Here is a 19,189-nt window from a genome sequence, read left to right as displayed (position 1 = left end):
GAATGTTATTATAATCATAACAATCAAGGTGATAAGACAAATTTTGTTGAGGAAGAAAAGAATAAAAATCAAGTTTTACTAATGAGTTATGATAATTTGAAAGATGATCAATCTATGACATGGTATTTAGATACAAGAGCCTCAAATCATATGTGTGACATCAAAAAATTATTTTCAGAAATGGATACAAGTTATTCCGAGAACATTACATTTGGTGATTTGTCTCAAAGACCAGTAAAAGGCAAAGGTAAAATTCTCCTTGAACTTAATAATGGCAAAGAATTATGCATTTCAGATGTTTATTATGTTCTTGATATTAAAAATAATATTCTAAGCTCGGGACAATTACTTGAAAAATGTTATGATATTGAAGCGAAAGATACTCTCTTAATTCGTGACAAGAATAAAACGTTGATATCACATGTGAAAATGACAAAGAATAAAATGTTTCCTCTATATTTAAGTATTTTTTATTAATCAAATTATTCGAGGATATTTCTACACTATGACATCTTAGATATGCTCACTTCAATTTTGAGGCTTTGAAACTTCTAGAGAAGTATAATATAATGATAGGAATGCCAAAAATTGATTGTCTATCAAAATTATGTGAAGTATGTGTCATAAGTAAGTAAGAAAGAAAGCCTTTCAAAGTCAAAAGAAAAAAAAGAGCATGACATCTACTTGATCTGGTGCACTCAGATGTTTATGGCCCTATCAATCCAGTATCATCTGGAGGAAGCAGGTATTTTCTTACCTTCACTGATGATCATAGTGGCGAAACTTGGGTTTACATATTAAAAGAAAAAAAAGAAGTTTTAAGTAAATTCAAAGAATTTAAGGATTTGGTTGAAAGACAAAGTTATTGTAAGATTAAATGTTTAAGAACAGATAGGGGTGGTGAATATATATTAAATGAACTTAAAAGTTTTTATAGAAATAATAGAATTCTACATCAATTCACCATGCTATACACACCTCAACAAAATGATGTCTCAGAAAGAAAAAAAATAGAATTATCCTTAATATGGTTTGATGCATGTTAAAGGAATGAAAAATTCCTAAAGAATTTTGGGGAGATGTTGTTGCTTGTGAAGTTTATTTGCTTAACAGATTTCCGACAAAGCGAATTGGTAATATTACATTAGAAGAAGCATAGAGCTTACAAAAATCAAGAGTTGAACATTTGAGAATTTTTGGAAGTATTGCATTTGCCAAGATACTAGAAGAAAAGAGAACAAAATTGGAAGATAAAAGTCACAAATGCATTTTGCTAGGTTATATAGAGAATTCCAATGGTTATAAACTCTACAATCCTATCACAAATAAAATTATGATGTTAAGAGATGTTGAGTTTGATGAACAACATATTTGAAACTGGAAAACTGATAAGCAGCATAAGAAAGCTATAGCTTCAAAAGAAGATGATATAATATAAGCAAGTACCGAAGTGGCTTTGCCGGAATCACCACCTAGATCAGCTAGGTCACATGATTCAAGAAGTCTAATTATAAGAAGGACAAGATCGATTCAGGAGCTATATGAGCTATATGATGTGACTCGAAGGATTGATAGATACTAACAATGATGAACTTTTTTTATTTTATCTTTTTACATGATATGATCCATTAACTTTCGAAGAAGCTTATAGAGATGAAAAATGGTGACAAGCTATGAAGGAAGAGATTCATATCATTAACAAAAATTATACATGGGAGCTTACTACACTTCTAGAAGACCACCAAGCTATCGGTGTTAAGTGGATATTTAAAACAAAAATAAATACAAAAGGAGAGGTGGAGAAATAAAAGGACAGATTGGTTGCAAAGGGATACAAACAACAATATACGATTAACTATGAAGAAGTATTTGCACCAATTACTCAATTGAAGATAGTAAGATTATTTATCTCTCTAGCAACTCAAATGAAATAAAAAATTTTACAACTAGATGTCAAATCAGTATTTCTTAATGAAATTCTTGAAGAAGAGATATATATTCAACAACCCCCTGGTTTTATTATTCAAGAAGATAAAGTATAAAAGTTAAAGGGAGATCTTTATGGGCTTAAACCGTTGAATCTCAGATTTTGATGATGAAATCTATTGATAGTATTTATCTGATCTACATTTTGAGTGATGTAGGAAGCTTCGATCAAGAAGAGACAATTAAGGCAAGAAGAATCAAGTTGGGCCGGAGTGGAACATGTCAGAAGATTGGACGTCTAGCAGGAGGATCGGTCGACGTATCGGTAGAAGGCTTCGGGCTATGGGTTTGGACATCGGGCCAAGAAGAGCGAAAATTACGCCAAGGAAATCGGAGTTGCGGAGATCAACTGACCGATTGGGCAATAGGCCGCAAGAGAGGACAAGACATCTATGAACCAATGACATGTGGGACAACATTTGATTTAGCTTTGTAATAATTATCTAGATCGAAGTAAGTTTTAGGCCTTGTAGGGTTGGAATTGGGCCAACTCAATTAGGGGTCAATTGAGCTCAAGTTTGGGCTGTGTTGAGCCAAGTAAAAAGCCCAAATAACGACTCAACAGGTGAAATCGTCGGTGGCACAATCTCCGAGACTATGTCAAGCGGTGGTACTGCCAAACTGGGCAGTGGTACCGCTCAGACTTAATCTCCAAGACTGTTAGGCGATGTTACCGCCAGACTGGGCGATGATATCGCCCAGTGTTAGTGCTGCAGGCGGTGGTACCGCCCAGCACAAGCGGTGATACCGCCAATACCCCGAAAATCGAGGAGGAGACACTTTTAGGCTCCAAGTTTGAATCCACTTGAGGCCTACAAATATCCCTCTCATCCTTAGTTAACATACACAAGCACAAAGAACTTAAAAGTGGGAAAACACTATAGCAATTACTTGAGAGATCCCTTCCTCTAGTTCTAAAAGTTTAGAATTATGTTTATGGAGGAGTGAGTGCTTGTAAAAGGTTGTCTCCTAAATCTGTGAAAAGGATAAGAGGGGTGTAAAAAGGTAGTTGATCTTCGCCTGTTGAAAGAAGATCGTTAATGGATGCTAATGGCCTCGATGGAAGAGGAATCGAGAGTAGATGTAGGTCAGGACGACTGAACCACTCTAAAACTCGATTTGTATTTACTTTTTGTAATTTACCTTTACTACAAACTGCCTTACTTGTTTTACTTTCTCATTACACTCTTCCATATGTTTTCAAGTTAAACTCACATTTTCGATACGACCTTTTATCGAACGAAAGATTTTCGAATCGACATCGTTTTTATCCGTTGCACTAATTCACCCCCCCCCTTAGTGCCGACTCGATCCTAATACTTGGAATCGGAGCCATATTTTTCTCATTTAGTTTAACACTCAAGAGAAATGACTTTTTTCGATTTTCAAGAGAGTTACTCTATCATTCGTCCTCCTATGTTCAATGGGACGAACTACACATATTAGAAAACTCGAATGAGAGTTTTTTTATTTCTTTAGATTTCAATATATGAAATATCATTGAAAATGATTTTCAAAAGTCTTCTAATCCAATAAATGTATGGAATGATTTGGAGAAGAAAACTTTTTCTTTGAATGCTAGGGTTATGAATGCTCTATTTTGTGTCTTAGACAAAAGTGAATTTAATCTTGTTTCTATTTGCGAAACCGCTTTTGATATTTAGCACACTCTTGAAACCACACACGAAGGCACTAATAGAGTAAAAGATTTTAAGATAAATATTTTGATGCGTGCTTTTGAATTATTTCATATAAAACCAAGCAAAACCATTGGAGACATGTACATCCGTTTTACGGATATCGTCAATGGTTTAAAAGCACTTGGTAAAAGTTTTTTGAATCTTGAACTTGTTAATAAAGTTTAACGATCTCTTTTTAAAAATTGGGATTCGAAAGTAATGGTAATACAAGAATCAAATAACTTGAACCATTTTCCGATTGAAGAACTTATCGGATTTTTGATGACCTATGAAATGATTTGTATTGAACATGAGAACTACCTTCCAAAGAACAAGAAGGATTAGGCACTTCGAATAATATAATACCACTTGAGTGATGATTCAAGTGATGATGATGATGACCTTGAACTCCTCACAATAAAGCTTACAAAATTCTTAAAACAAGAATCAAAGAACAAAAATAAGTTAACCAAAACCCCTTTGCTTTAACGGCTTGGGACAAATCAAGGTGGCTTGGGACGAATCAAGTTCATTCGAAGATGAAGAACAAACCAACAAAGGCGAGGTGGCAAACTATGCCTTAACGACTTTCGACGATGAGGTAACCAAAACCCCTTTGCTTTATTTTGAAATTACTTGATGCATTTCATGAGTTATTTTTAATCTAGGTTAAAAAAATTATATATAAATTATTAAAAAAAAATTAGAATCATGCTTATCCTTCTAGTAATTTTGAAAATGATCATGAAAATTACATGTTTTATGATAAAGGAACAAAATGTTAGACTTAAATCTAATGCTTAAGATAAATCCTATATATATTTTTAAGAATAAATAATGTGTCTTGATGATTTAATGATGCATAGTGATTTGAAATCATGCTTAATGAGTTTATATTTTCAAAATTATGCATGATAATTTTTGTGATCTTTATCGTAATGAATGTTCTTTTTCGGTATTAAACATTGATGCATGTTTTTATTTGGCATAAAAAACTTGGGCATGCATTTATTTTTCATATGAATTGAAATAACTAAAAAAGAAATACATTTTAAAAATTTCTCTATTTATATCTTATCATTTTTTTTCAACAAGAAAATGATAAATCTATGTATGTCATTTTGAATCTTATGAAAGTAATTTTGATGATTTGAATGAGTTTTATTTATATCATGATCGATCTTAAATTCTTGGAATCAAAACTTAATAGTTTCTTTATATGAATTAAAATCCCTCTCTTTTTATTCTCAAATGATTTCTTGTATTTTATTAAAGAGAATATTTTGAATCATGTCTTTTGGTATTCATATGATCTTATCTTTCATGATATGATTTTTACTATGCAAGTATATCTCATCACCAAACTTTTCTTATTAACTTTTACGTGATGATTTGAAAATTGATGTAAAGGGAAATGAATAATTGCTAGTGTATTGTTATTCTCCTCTTTATGCCAATGACAAAGGGGGAGAAAAAATTGCTAGTGTGCACATCTCAAGAGAGAACCTAAATTTGCTAGCTAACACAATTCAAGAAGAAGCAAAAAGAGGCAAACTTGCTAGCTTGCTCATCTCAAAAGAGAAGCAAGAAGTACTATCTTGTAAATCTCAAGAGAAGCAATGTTTTCTAAGTTACACATTTCAAGAAGATGCAAAAACATGCTATTTTGTACATTTTAAAAATTACTAGCTCAAGATACAAAATTTGGAAACTTGCACATTGCAAAAGGAAGAAAAACTTGCTAGCTTGTACACTTCAGAAAAATGCAAAAATAAGCTATCTTGCACTTCTCAAAAGAGAAGAAAGAAACTTACTAGCTTGAATGTTCTAAAGTGACGAAAAATTTGCTAAATAGCTAAGCTTTCATATATCTAAAACTTGATAATTGCACTTTTCCTTTTTGTTGATGACAAAGGAGAAGAAGATATGATGACATGAGAATCATACATAATAGGATGTAATATATTTTGATATTTTGATACCATCATGATTTGAAATATTTATGATGATGCATGCAAAACTTATGATAATGATGCATGCAATATAATGATATACATACAATGTGTTGCAAATATTCACGATTAAATTTGCTTTTGACTTGAATTAAAGGTTATATCAATATGACATATTGATAGGGGGAGTTAAGGTTAACTCCGTCATCAATTGGTTGTCATCATAAAAAAGGGGGAGATTGTTGAATCTCAGATTTTGATGATGAAACCAATTGATAGTGTTTATCTAATCTGCATTTTGAGTGACGTAGGAAGCTTCAATCAGAGAGAGACAATTAAGGCAGGAAGAATCATGTTACGCCGGAGTGAAACATGTCAGAAGATTGGACGTCGAGCCGGAGGATCGATCGACATATCGACAACAGGCTTCGGGCCATGGTTTCGGGCATCGGATCAAGAAGAGCGAAAATTACGTTAAGGAAATCGGAGTTACGGAGGTCAACTGACCGATTGGGCAATAGGCCGCAAGAGAGGACGATACGCCGAAAAATCGGATGAGGTGTCGATGAACCAATGACGTGCCGAACAACATTTGATTTAGCTTTATAATAATTGTCTAGATCGAAGTAAGTTTTAGGCGTAATTGGGTTGGGATTAATCCAACTCAATTAGGAGCCAATTGGGCTTAAGTTTGGTTTGTATTGGGCCAAGTGAAAGGCTTAAATAGTGACCCAACAGGTGAAACCGTCGGTGGAATAGTCTCCGAGACTGTGTGAGGTGGTGGTACCGCCCAGACTCAATCTTCGAGACTATCAGGCGATGGTACCGCCTAGTGGCAGGGTGTCAGGTGGTGGTACCACCCAGTGTCAATGCTATAGGCGGTGGTACCACTAGTACCCCGAAAATAAGGGATGAGACACTTTAAGGCTTCAATTTTGAATCCACTTGAGGCTTATAAATACCCCTCTCATCCCTGGTTAACATACACAAGCACGGAGAACTTAAAAGTGGGAAAACGCTATAGCAATCACTTGGGAGATCCCCTCCTCTAGTTCGAAAAGTTTAGAATTCTGTTTAGGGAGGAGTGAGTGCTTGTAAAAGGTTGTCTCCTAAACTTGTGAAAAGGAGAAGAGAGGTGTGAAAGGATAGTTGATCTTTGCATGTTGAAATAAGATCGTCAGTGTATGTCGGTGGCCTCGACGGAAGAGAAATCGGGAGTGGATGTAGGTCACGACGACCGAACCACTATAAAACTCAATTTGTATTTACTTCTTGCAATTTACCTTTACTGCAAACTGCCTTACTTGCTTTACTTTCTTATTACATTCTTCCGTACGTTTTCAAGTTAAACTCACATTTTCGATACAAGCTTTTATGGAATGAAAGCTTTTTGAACCGATATCGTTTTTATCTACTGCACTAATTCACCCCCCCTCTCTTAGTGCCGACTCGATCCTAACATAAACAAGCCTCACGAGCATGGAATTCTCAAATAGATGCTTATTTTATTGAAAATAAATTTTCTAAATGTGCACATGAACATGCTCTCTATACGAAATCTAACTTTAATGGAGATATCTTATTTGTATGCATGTACGTAGATGATTTAATATTTACGGGTAATAGTAGTACCATGATCAAAGACTTTAAGCACTCTATAAAATAGGAGTTTGAGATGACCGACTTGGGTTTAATGACTTATTTCTTATGTATTGAAGTTATACAAGATAATGAAAAAAATTTTATCTTACAAGAAAATTATGCAAATGAGATTTTAAAGAAGTTTTCTATGGAAGATTATCACCCTACAAATACACCTGTTGAATATAGCACCAAGTTGACTAAGGAAGGTGAAGGTAAATATATTAATCCAACTTACTATAAAAATCTAATTGGATGTTTAAGGTATTTCATATACACTCGACCTGATATACTATTTGGAGTTGGTTTAATGAGTAGATATATGAAAGTTCCTAAGACATCTCATTTAAATGTCGCTAAAAGAATTTTACGATATATTAAATGAACAATTGAGTATGGAATGTTCTATTCATCATCTAAAAGGTTGGAGCTTATTGGATATAGTGACAGTGATTAGGCCAAAAGCTACGATGATCGGAAGAGTACAATTGGATTTGTATTTTATTTCGGTGAAGCTACATTCACTTGGTCTTCAAAAAAGCAACAGATCATTGCTCTATCAAGTTGTGTAGCAGAATATATAACAACTTCTTCTAGTATTTGTCATGCAATCTAACTAAGAAGATTACTCCAAGAACTTCATATGCCACAGGAGAAGTTAACCAAGATTTATGTTGATAACAAATCAGCTATTGCCTCAGCCAAGAATCCAATCTACCATGAAAGATCGAAGCATATCAACACAAGATTTCATTTCATAAGAGATCATATCAAAAATAAAGAAGTGGAGCTACATCATTTCAAGACAAGTGAACAAGTGGCCGATATACTTAAAAACCTCTCAAATTTAAAATATTTCAACAACTTCGAAAGAAACTTGACATGTTAGATGGAACAAGTTTAAGGGGGAAGAATGTTAGAATTAGACATATTTAAGGATCATAAAGAGATTAATTTCGTCAAAAGAAAGGTTAATTACATCAAGACGAAGATTAAAAAAAAAGATTAAATATTTATGGAAAGATAAGTCAAATTGATTATTGGTTCTTGAAAAGATTTCGAATCATATTTTGAATAAAATTAATGTAATATATCTTTGGGGGCTATATAAACCTTGGGTCATGAAACAGATAGAATTTCTAAAATTATAAAGAGTTTTATTCTAAGAAATATAGAAGATTGAAGTTTGTCCTACTCTTTTATCCGTTTGATAACTCTATCCCTTCTTGTTATCAATACCAACACTTAAGAGCAGAGCAGCTCAGCACAATCGAGAGAAGGCAACCATCAGCTAGAGACAACACAATAGGTCGCCCTTAGACTCTTCCATTTCCATCGAAGAAGAAGCCAAACCAGGATTTTGTAGGCTAGCCTTCACCGAAGAAACCCAGACTCGGTCTCTTCGTGATCTTTCCCCTTCTTTTTTTTCTCCATCCTCGTTTTTGGTCAGTACTCGGTAGAGGGGGAGGCTTCATCACCTACGACTGTTATACTTGCTTCTCTCCTCTCTCTCCTCTCTCGCTCTCCCTCTCTGTCTTTTGAGCAGCTACGACGAGTAACCCTAGAAGAGAAAACAAAAAGCATATGGGGGAGGATACTATTCTGCTTTTGGTGGTGGAGGCCCAGAGGGGGACCCTCGCAAGATGTAGGCAGCGAGGAGAAAGGACGATGCACGTTGTACATAACTGTTTATACATGACCACGGCAGTCAGAGACCATTGATGTATATACAGTCTGCAACTTTTAGACATCTCAGGCTTTTTTTGTGTTTTTTTTTTCTTTTGGGCCCTCCTCCCTTAAGATGAAAGGTCCCCCATGCTGTCAAATCTGAGGACGGGATGTTCCACATCCATTTTGGTATGCGGAATACTACACATGCTGGCTCTGAGGATTGTGATGTCATGCATGATGAACATTGTTTTCTGTGTTCAGCTTTGCATGGGAACTGCACCGGAGGCGTCTGGTCGTCCGGTGTGTTTCCACCATACCATACCATATCTTTCCAAGCTTCCGCCCTCGGATCATTCTTGCATCACTCATATTTCCATCATGATTAGCTACGAAAGTATCTAATGCAATCGACCAAGTCATACCTTTAGGATATGGTGCAATTGATTGCTCACACCCCTTTCCGGCAATATCCATAGCATCAGAAAAATTGCTGTGGATGAGCTTGTGAGTACATTGATAATTGCATGTATTATGGCCATAGGGAAAGTGTTTTGGGGATCATGCCTCACAACATGCAAGCAAGCATTAAATTAGAAATGCATATATCTCGTAATCTATCTATCTTTTCTGGTAGCCATATGCACCTACCTCAACTTAAAAGAGTCTCTGACTGCCCTTCTCTGATTGCCTTCAACTAAAAGAGTCATAGATCTATCATGAATCATTCTGATTGCCCTTCTCTACTTTAAACAGTCCACATTAACTTTATACTTTGTTGGATCTATCATACCTTTTTCATTTCTCCTCTTCTATTTAGAAGCTGATAGGGATCCATGAACCTTGTTTTCACCTTCTTGTTGAATAATTTATACAACATCATGAAAAATTCTGCTTTGAGGAACTTCATGATAATGATTTTACCTACTAGTAGAATCTTATTTTTGGACTACCAACAATTTGATTAAAATAGATGGGCAGAAAATTTGAAAGCAAAAATATCATAGCATAACAAATAGTCATTTGTTGTAAGTTCTTTGCCACTCGGTACAGGTTCATGTAACCTCCCCAACACACCTAGAATTTTCCTTCTATTACAATAATAGCTAGTAAATGCCTATCTGTATATCTCTGGATAAAGGCAGCAGCTTAAGCTTGTCAATCTTGGAGGGAAAAAATATATATAGTTGGTAAATACATATATGTCAAAGACACATGGATCAAAAAGGTAATCTATTATCTTCTTCATATGTGACCAAAGAAGAAAAAGACAGCCATGCAAACTTATCAAAGAAATTAAAAGTTCCTCATTCTATCTACTCATTTATAATTTGTATGAAAAAAGAGGATAGCAAACCACCACAAACCTTGAGCCACTGTGAGATTACTGAACTAAATGCTGCAGAATACAAAAGTCATGCACATCAGATCACTAGTTAGGAGCACATATGAGCAGATGTTTCTATGCAGTGTTAGAATGTGACTGTAAGTGTGCAGCTTGGTGACAATGGCATGGCCACAAGACCTCAGATTCTAATCTCAGGTCCTTTTAATTGTGGTAATTCAGTGCCACCATCACTAGAAGATAAAAGAAAAGCTGATGGAGGTGGAGAAGAAAATGCAGCTAACGCAGCAATACTTACAGCCCCAATGAAGGTAGAGTGTGATGAGCCATCAAACAGAATAAAAGCAGACTTCCCGCAGATAACCCTTACAAGTTGGCTTGCAGGGAAAACAATGATTGCTTCATTGGCAGTCTTCCCCAATCCATATTGTTGCCTCAAAGAAGTTATATTCTCGACAGGGCCTTGGAACAAGTAAAACACATCATCCACAACAGCAAATAATCTGCAGACAGGGAAGAACAATGATCAACTAATGTTGTTGGTGACACCAAACAACACAAACAATATAAAGTCTAGCTCAGGCAAGGTTGTCAAAGATCTTGTTCCTCAAGTGTCAATTAGAAGCAGAAGAAATATTCCTTAACATCAGAGATTTAATATAGCTCAGGAAGTCAAAATATACAGAATACAGAGAATTCAATTAACTGATGAATGAATGACTCTCATTTTTTCCCTTTAAAAAGAATTTTTTTTCTGAAAAGGTCTTCATTCTAAAAAGCTAAGCAATAACTACATCTTTAGACAGAAGCTCCCTCAACTCCTGAGAGAGAGAGAGAGAGAGAGAGACCTCATGGTCACCTTATTCACAGTAAATTTGCTTGTTTTGTCATTCAATGAAACAGTAACTCGAGACTCTCCCCATACATGCTCGAGTCTCCAATGAACCTGATGTCTTCTGCCAACAAATTAAAGTCAGTGATGAATCTACCTATTTCAGGTACCTTCTGAACCACATTTGGACAGTCAGATCGAAACTCCGGATCATCTATCTCAGTATCTGAAGCAAAATTGAAGGCCCATCTGAGACAGATATCTTCAACTTCCTCTTCAATGTAGCATCCCCCAGTCCTTTTCTAAATGCTGAATAACGTAATGATCCCAATCCACACCTTTCTATTGGGAAATGCTACGGCATTTACATTGACTCTGTAATTCCCCTCTTCCAGTTTCATCCAATTCTCCATTTACCATTTATCTCCGTATATTCGTATAGAGTCTTTAACATAGGACATTATTCCATCTTCCGAGGATGCCCGGAAGAAATTGCGGTGACAGGGCAAATCTTGCTTTTTGCGTTTAATCCAATTCTCCATCAAACTAAAGGTTCCTTCATCTAATTTTAAAGAAAGGGACGAACAATCCACAACAAATAGATCAAAAGATCAACAAAGAAGAAGAAGAAGAAGAAGAAATATGTCGATGGAAGGTTTCAATCTTGATCTCTCATACCTTGGAAAAAGAGGGTCCTGCCTCTCGGACGTCTAGGCCATGGCCTTCCGCGCGGCCGCGAAGTGACCCATCAACCGGTCACCGCCCTCAACCACAAGCGACGGCCGGTCCCATCGGACCCTTGGCAACCGTCCGATCGAACACTGCCAACATCTTGGCCGTCAACCAGACCCAATCACGATCTTGATGAGCGTCGCCGGTCGCTCTCGCTTTTATGCTTCTCCGTCGCGAGGAGCGCTTAAAAAAAGAACTGATGTTCCAGATTTGCACTCGCCCATAATGTATAATTACCACCATCAGTTCGGCAGAAAAGTTTGTCCTCTTCGAGGGTGCGGGGTATTTTAGTTATTTTAACGTAATAACGAAGTCAGTTCTTATGATACCGGACCCACGTCAGTTCTTATGGTACTCGAGAAGGCCTAGAAAATATCATGGCCGGGTCTGTCAATGGGCCAAACGGGCCGTCTATCGAAACAGGCATATTGGATACGCATAACCTATTTCCTCGGAAATTATCATGGGCTATATATATATATATATATAGTTATTCTTTTTCTGTAGAAAATAGTGGATATAATGATCTTAATATTCAACTTGATCAAGGAAGGCATCCAACATGTTTCCTTCTCATGTCCCACCAACACCCATTTCTCCACGGCTTGGTACGGAAGCAGACACATAAGGTGGCAAGCAGTCGCTTATGCTGCAAGAGGTTGACACCACCACACACATCAAAGAATGCATGCATGACCGGTCCACGCGACTGACTGATGTGCATCCCTGTTTCAAGATGTTGAGTGTGGTAAGACCACAAAACTGGCAGGAGGAGGGAGAGGGAGTGGTTGGGTACTGGACTCCGTGCATTTATTATCAGAGTACTGAGACAGCGCTTTGGAAGCCAGCAAACATGTAGCTGCATGCCTTTGCACCATTTGGTAGGATCTGTACAACCTTTACGATAGGCCATGCCAGATGAGGTGACCCTTTACGTAGCCCTCAATAAGCTTACTATTGGGTGGCAGAATATGAACCCTGCTCGACCTTTTCTCATGTATAGAGTGGCCCGTGTAGTCGTCTTCCTACGCAAGCCATCTCTCTAATCTATAGAATTCCCTACTTCGAAGCACGTACGTAAGAAGATCATTGAACTCCAAGATGCTGATTAAAAGGAAGCACGAATCCCACGGTGAGCAGGAGGAAGACGATGAGTTGGAGCTGCTGCGCGCCGTACAATAGCAGATGCGAACTCTTTGATATGGTTCGGCAGCACGGTGCGAGGCTCGGTATCCGTCGCAATCCTTGTGGATTTGCCGGTGCCTCTTCTCTGCACAGAGAGAGAGAGAGAGAGAGAGAGAGAGAGAGAGAGACCCCTCGTGGGGCTTAATAACTCGTAGAGAGAGAGAGAGAGCCCCCTCGTGGGGCGCAATAATTCGTTTACCCTTCTTTTCTTCTCTGTGTGTGCGCCATGTGACAGGTGGAGGTCCTGCGAGGAAGGGAGGACGCTCCACACGGGTGAAAGTTACAGCTCCTCCTTTCTTTCCTTCTTTCTTCTCTCTGTTCCTCGACGAGACGCCGTCCTCTTCCTCTCGCCCCTGCCACTTCCGCTGCTATGAAAAGTCTCAATGCTTGGACTGCACCGAAACATCATCGGATTCAACCCAGCTCGACACATCTCAAAAGAGTGTTTCAAGGCAGGCGCATGCGATCAGAAGACAAATGCGAGGATTTTGCGGGAAAAGCTTAATTCTATGGGAGCTGGGACACGATGATCCAATATCCATCACCTTGTCAAAGTCCAATCAAACAACTTAAAGACAAAATTATGCACATATTAATATACAAGATAAACAAATGAATTTAAAAGGTCGTGCGTGATGATGGCCAATTACTTTTCCTCTGGATTTTAAAGAGGATAGATATGATTTGGATCTTTCTTTTTGGGGCCTAATCGGCGTAGACAAGGCTTGACCTGAAAAGACCTTTTCCCAGCAGATTTGGTCCCACAACAACACGGTCACTGTCGTTTGGGAACGACCCCATCATGACCACTTAGAGATCAAATCCTCCTCCTTCCAACACCACTGGTTGCAGCTCCGAGAGCCAGCAAGACCATGGCATGTCATTAGATTATCCCATATTAAACCCCATGCAAGCAACAAAGCAAGCAAAGAAGCAGAGACAAGGGGCGGGGCAGTACAGCGTCAGTAACAGGAAAGCGCAGCAACAGAGGGTGTTATTTAGTAATCTCACCCCCCCCCCATTCCCCAAAGCTCTGTGCCTCTGCAGGTCCTCTCCCCAGATTGGAAAAGAACACCATCTCTGCCACCACCCTCCCCAACCCCTTGACATCCTCTCTCTCTCTCTCTCTCCTTCTCTGTCTCTGTCGCTGTCCCTGTGCTGCTGCGACGCAGAGCTCGGCAATGGGCGTTCTGCGCCACCTCCGGCTGTCTGCTTTCTTAGCCGTCTTCATCTTCGCGGCTGTTCTTGGTGAGAGTGCCGAGTGCTGACCCGTGCTAACCTTTCTAAATCGTAGCGTTGCTGTGAGGAGCTGCTTTTTACTCCGCTTAGCGATGGCTTCAGCATGGAAATGCCACCGTTTGGCATGCGTGATCGTACGCAAGATCTCTCCTTTCTTTCTTCCTTCCACCTAGGAGTCAATCCACTTACTTTTTGGCTGTGTTCAGCGACCAGCTCTTCTGATCTCCTTGTGGTCCAAGGTTTTCCATAAAAGAATCAGCCACTGACTGCTCCTTTTCTTCTTATTGCTTCCCAAAACGAAGAACAAATCACCAAAGCTAGCAACCATTCTTGCCCTTTTTCCTGCACAATCCCTCTTTTTATGCTCTCACCGCTCGTGTTATTTTTAGCTCCGCTAATCTGTCGGTGTCCTTCTGATGTCGATGTACAGGGAGCGCATTGGTGGGAATCGCGCAGGAAATGGGAGACGCAAGGCTTCGACCTCGGGAACGGGAGCGAGTGGTGGCTCGGAGGCTCCTCCTCGGCCTCGGGTCGTCGCCGCCGACATGCCGGGCTCGTTGCGGCCGCTGCTTTCCCTGTCGGCCGGTCCACGTGGCCATCCATCCTGGCCGGAACCTCCCGCTCGAGTACTACCCGGAGGCATGGCGATGCAAATGCGGCAACAACCTCTTCATGCCCTGAGACCAACGACAGAATCCCAGAAGGAGAAATGGAGAATGACAAAAAGCCATTGGCTTCCACCATTGATGAGTTCTCTGTAACATTTTGTGGACATCTAAGCGTACGCGATTCGAATCTGCCATGCTCGGCCTTCTTTGCGGCAATATATAGTTTTTTAGACGTTATAATGTTCCTTCGCCTATACTTAATATATATGTTACAGGTAAAAACGCTACGTTTTACGATGGACTGATTACGAGTCAGGTTTCTTCTCTCTCCACCGCACTGTCTCAAGACCTGGACATGAATCTCTTCCCTCGTAGTTCGGAGGTGGGTCGGGCTTAAGTCCCGATGATACCAAACTAAGAGGAGGTCTCTTTGTTTAACGAAGCCATGGCTGGTTGTGTTCAGTCTTTCATTTAAATATTATTTTTTCGAAAGAAAATAATAGGATATCAATGCATTTAGATTCGTGATGGAATAGATGCTTTGACGTGCGCCAAAGAATACGAGGGTGATGGGACCATGTGTTTCCCATCAGGTGATCCACCCCGCAGGTGGCGAGTGCAGCGCCTGCATGCGGTGCCGTGATATCCTCATTCCATGTTCTCATGCCTTGGACGTGGATGCTTATATACAGCAGTAGTCCTTATTCTGTACAATGATGACATTGGTAATCGATAAGAATCACATTGCATATATATATATATATATATATATATATATATATATATATATATATATATATATATATATATATGGTATTTTTTATATTGTGCAGCGAGTGTTGGGCAAAATTCCACGGCTGTGTCGGTTGTCGACGTGCATCGCATTGGATTGCAGAGATTTCAGCACACGAATCGCAGTATCGGGTCAGATCGGATTCAATTATTGCACATCATGTCATGTTGGCCTCGTCCGCGTCTGCAGCACAGTGTCGGTAGGCGAGTACGGACGTGTCGCCGGACGGACAACCCTCACTGACGTGGGATCGTTTATGACACGCACCTTAATTGCTTCCTTCACTTTGACAATGCAGTCCGGTAGAAACAGTACACCGGCATTAGTGATCTCGACCTTCTTTCAATGCATATGCATCAGGCTAATGATCAATGAGCAAATAACATGATGTTATTAAGTGGTGTTTTCTGTTTACACAAAATCGACTGCTCAAAATAAAAGAAGAAGAAGAAGAAGACGACTAATAATGACACACTCTCGGCGGACAATAAAAGAAGAAGAAGAAGAAGAAGAAGAAGAAGAAGACAACTAATAATGACACTCTCGGCGGACAGATCCTTTCACCGTACGGAGCAGCTCCTGGAGATGCCTACGGTGGACCCCCAACGCCGCCTGCAGAACACCGAGATGTAGTCTAGTCAAGAAGATTACATACGGTGGGTTTTATATACTAGCATTAATAAGATGAATAATTCATACTTAGTGCAGCTAATTTCTCTGTTACGCTTAATTTTCTTTATTTGTGTTATGATTTAATGGTGACAATTTAAATGGGCAGCTAACTTATATTTTTAGATCATGTTCCACCCGTGTATCTGTTAGACATAAAATACGAAGAAGATTATTTTTAAATTTGATACGAGGCTCTCTATTTATACACATTAGGATGAAGGATTTTCATCAATCCTCATGTAGTTGAGAAATTTTTGGTTATTATCAAGGCTGTTATTAAGAAAAATCTTAACTACTATCATGCCCCCACAAGACGGTGCTCCTGTCAAGAATACCGATCTTGGACTGATATGAGAAAAATATTTTACGAGCGAGAGGTTTCGTGAGTAAGTACGCTAGTTGATCAGCTGTATGTACATGAGAAACACGTATTTGATGTCTTACAACTTATTCTCGTACAAAGTAAAAGTCGATGATTATGTGTTTAATGCATAAGTGAAATACTAGATTGGCGCATAGGTAAGTGGCTCCGACATTGTCACAATAGATTGTAGAAATAGAGGTGAAATAGATGTCAAGTTCGTTGAGTGGATTTGTAATCCAATTGAGTTCTGCATCAGCGGTTGCAATGGTACGGTATTCCGTTTCAGTTATAGATCGTGCAACTGTCTTTTGCTTCTTAGAACTCCAACTGATCGGATTAGCTTTAAGGGGAGTTATAACCGCTTTTGCATCCTGCATGTTTGTCTTTGATAATAGATCTTGAATATATCTTCTTTGTGATAGGAAAAGTCCCGAAGACATGTATGTTGCTTCCACTCCCAAAAAGTAGCTTAAGGGTCCTAGATCTTTGAGGGAGAAACGATATGCCAAATGCCTAAGGAATATCTTGATTTCTAGAGGATTGTTACCCATGACAATAATATCATTCACATATACCATAAGATATTTTGTATTACTACCATGGTGATGAAGAAATAGCGAGGTAGCTGACTTAGAGTTAATGAAGTCATTTGATAAAAAAAACGAGCCAAGTTCGGTATACCAGGCTCTTAGAGCTTGACGAAGTCCATAAATAGCTTTTTGTAGTTTACAAACATGCTTTGGATACTGAGAGTGGATGAAGCTAGGAGGTTGCTATATTAAGACATCTTCAGTTAGAATCCCCTGTAAAAATGCATTGTTAACATCAAGTTGTCGTAAATGCCAACCTTTTGAGATGGCCAAACTCAGAATAATTCGGATTGTTGTATGTTTAACAATGAGACTAAATGTTTCTGTGAAGTCAATACCAGGACGTTGATGAAACCCTTTGGCTACTAGACGCGCTTTATATCTGGCAACGTATCTATCTGGGTTTTGCTTAATTCAAAAGGTCCACTTACACCTGATGATATTTTGTATGGGATGTGAAGGTATAAGGGTCCATGCAGAATTATAGAGGAGAGCATCATATTCTTCACACATAGCTTTACGCCTAGTATGAAGATTTTTGAGTTTGAGTAATTGTGGTAGGTTTCCGATGAAGATTTTGTAATAGCATGTAGGTCATGGACTTGTCATGGTTTAAAGATACCACTTTTAGAGCATGTTGTCATTAGATATATAGGTTATGTTGTAAGTATGGGTGGTAGAGATGTATTGACAAAGATTGTAGGTACTTCAGTGTCACTGGTCCTAGAAGATAATAAAGGTAATGGTTGTGTTTCCAAGGACATTACTTCATCAACAGTAGGAGAGCCTTGTGAAGGAAGAAGGGCAATGAAGGAGGTGAGGAGCTACTGAACCAGGGGAAGAAGAGAGTGTGGATCTTGAGGAGAAGGATAGGAAAGTGTTGTGGGAGACTCTTGTGACCGGATTGGCAGTGTACTCCAATGATATGTGTAAATGGTGGCGTAGGGCACACAACAGGAGACTCCGGGTTTTGAAATGAAAAGGTAGACTCCACAAAAATAACAAGACGTGATATAAAGACTTTTTGAATTTAGGGTTCGTAGCATCGAAAGACATTATGTTCAAGAGAGTATCTGATAAAAATGCAAGGCTTAGATCTGGATGTTATCTTATGCAAGACATAAAGATGTAGCCATGAATAATATAAATAGCCAAACACTTTAAGTTTTTGAAGGTTTGAGGATTTATGAAATAGTTTTTCAAATGGTGATTCGTACTAGAGGATTGGAGTGAGTATATGATTAATAAGGTAGATGGCAGCTTGAAAGGCTGCAGTCCAAAATGTTGTTGGCATGTAGGCTTGATGTAGGAGTATTAGACCAGTTTCAACTATATGTTGATGTTTGTGTTTAGCAGAGCCAACAAGTTGAGGAGTATGTGGGGGTGACTTAAGGTGTTGTATATTACAAGTAGAGTGGTAGGATGTGAGGGCTTTATATTCACCGCCACCATCGGAGTAAACTGTTTTAATTGTATACTTAAAGAAGTTCTCGACCAACCTTCAAAGTTAAGATTATTGAAACTTCAGATTTATGGTGGAGAGGGTATAACCATGTGTACTTGGCGAAATAGTCTACGAAAATAACATAAAATCAGAACTTGTCAAAAGAAGTGATTGAGACAAGGCCCTAAACATCGGTATAAATAACTTCAAAAGGTTTAGAGCAAGATATGGAAGATATTCCAAAGGGGAATCTATGACTTTTATTACTTAAACAAGCATTATAATGAGTTATAATGCTACTGGTTTGAAGCATAGGAAGAAAATAACGAGAAAGTAATTTCTGTTGGATAGAGGATGAGAGATGATCAAGACGATGATGCCATACATCAGTTGGAGCTACGATCGAAGAGTAGGCAGTGGGTTGGGTGATTTGTGGAACTGATAGTCACTCGTAAATGT

General features: G+C 38.5%; 1 protein-coding gene and 1 long non-coding RNA gene across 2 annotated transcripts in view; one reads left to right on the top strand and one right to left on the bottom strand.

The window, feature by feature from the left end:
- Positions 1 to 13,963: 13,963 nt before the first annotated feature.
- Positions 13,964 to 15,059, top strand: LOC103981726 (uncharacterized). Its single transcript, XR_010512981.1, has 2 exons — positions 13,964 to 14,268; positions 14,690 to 15,059. It is a non-coding gene; the product is annotated as an uncharacterized LOC103981726 (long non-coding RNA).
- Positions 15,060 to 16,068: 1,009 nt separating this feature from the next.
- Positions 16,069 to 19,189, bottom strand: part of LOC103981725 (receptor kinase-like protein Xa21) — a 31,832-nt gene continuing 28,711 nt past the window's right edge. Inside the window, exon 3 of the mRNA XM_018824263.2 lies at positions 16,069 to 16,272. The gene's annotated coding sequence lies outside the window, so the exon portion shown is untranslated. The remainder of the gene's footprint in view (positions 16,273 to 19,189) is intronic.

The sequence above is a fragment of the Musa acuminata genome, chromosome BXJ1-4, assembly GCF_036884655.1.
Source record: "Musa acuminata AAA Group cultivar baxijiao chromosome BXJ1-4, Cavendish_Baxijiao_AAA, whole genome shotgun sequence".
Lineage (NCBI taxonomy): Eukaryota > Viridiplantae > Streptophyta > Magnoliopsida > Zingiberales > Musaceae > Musa > Musa acuminata.
This window is presented reverse-complemented; position numbering and strand designations above follow the sequence as displayed.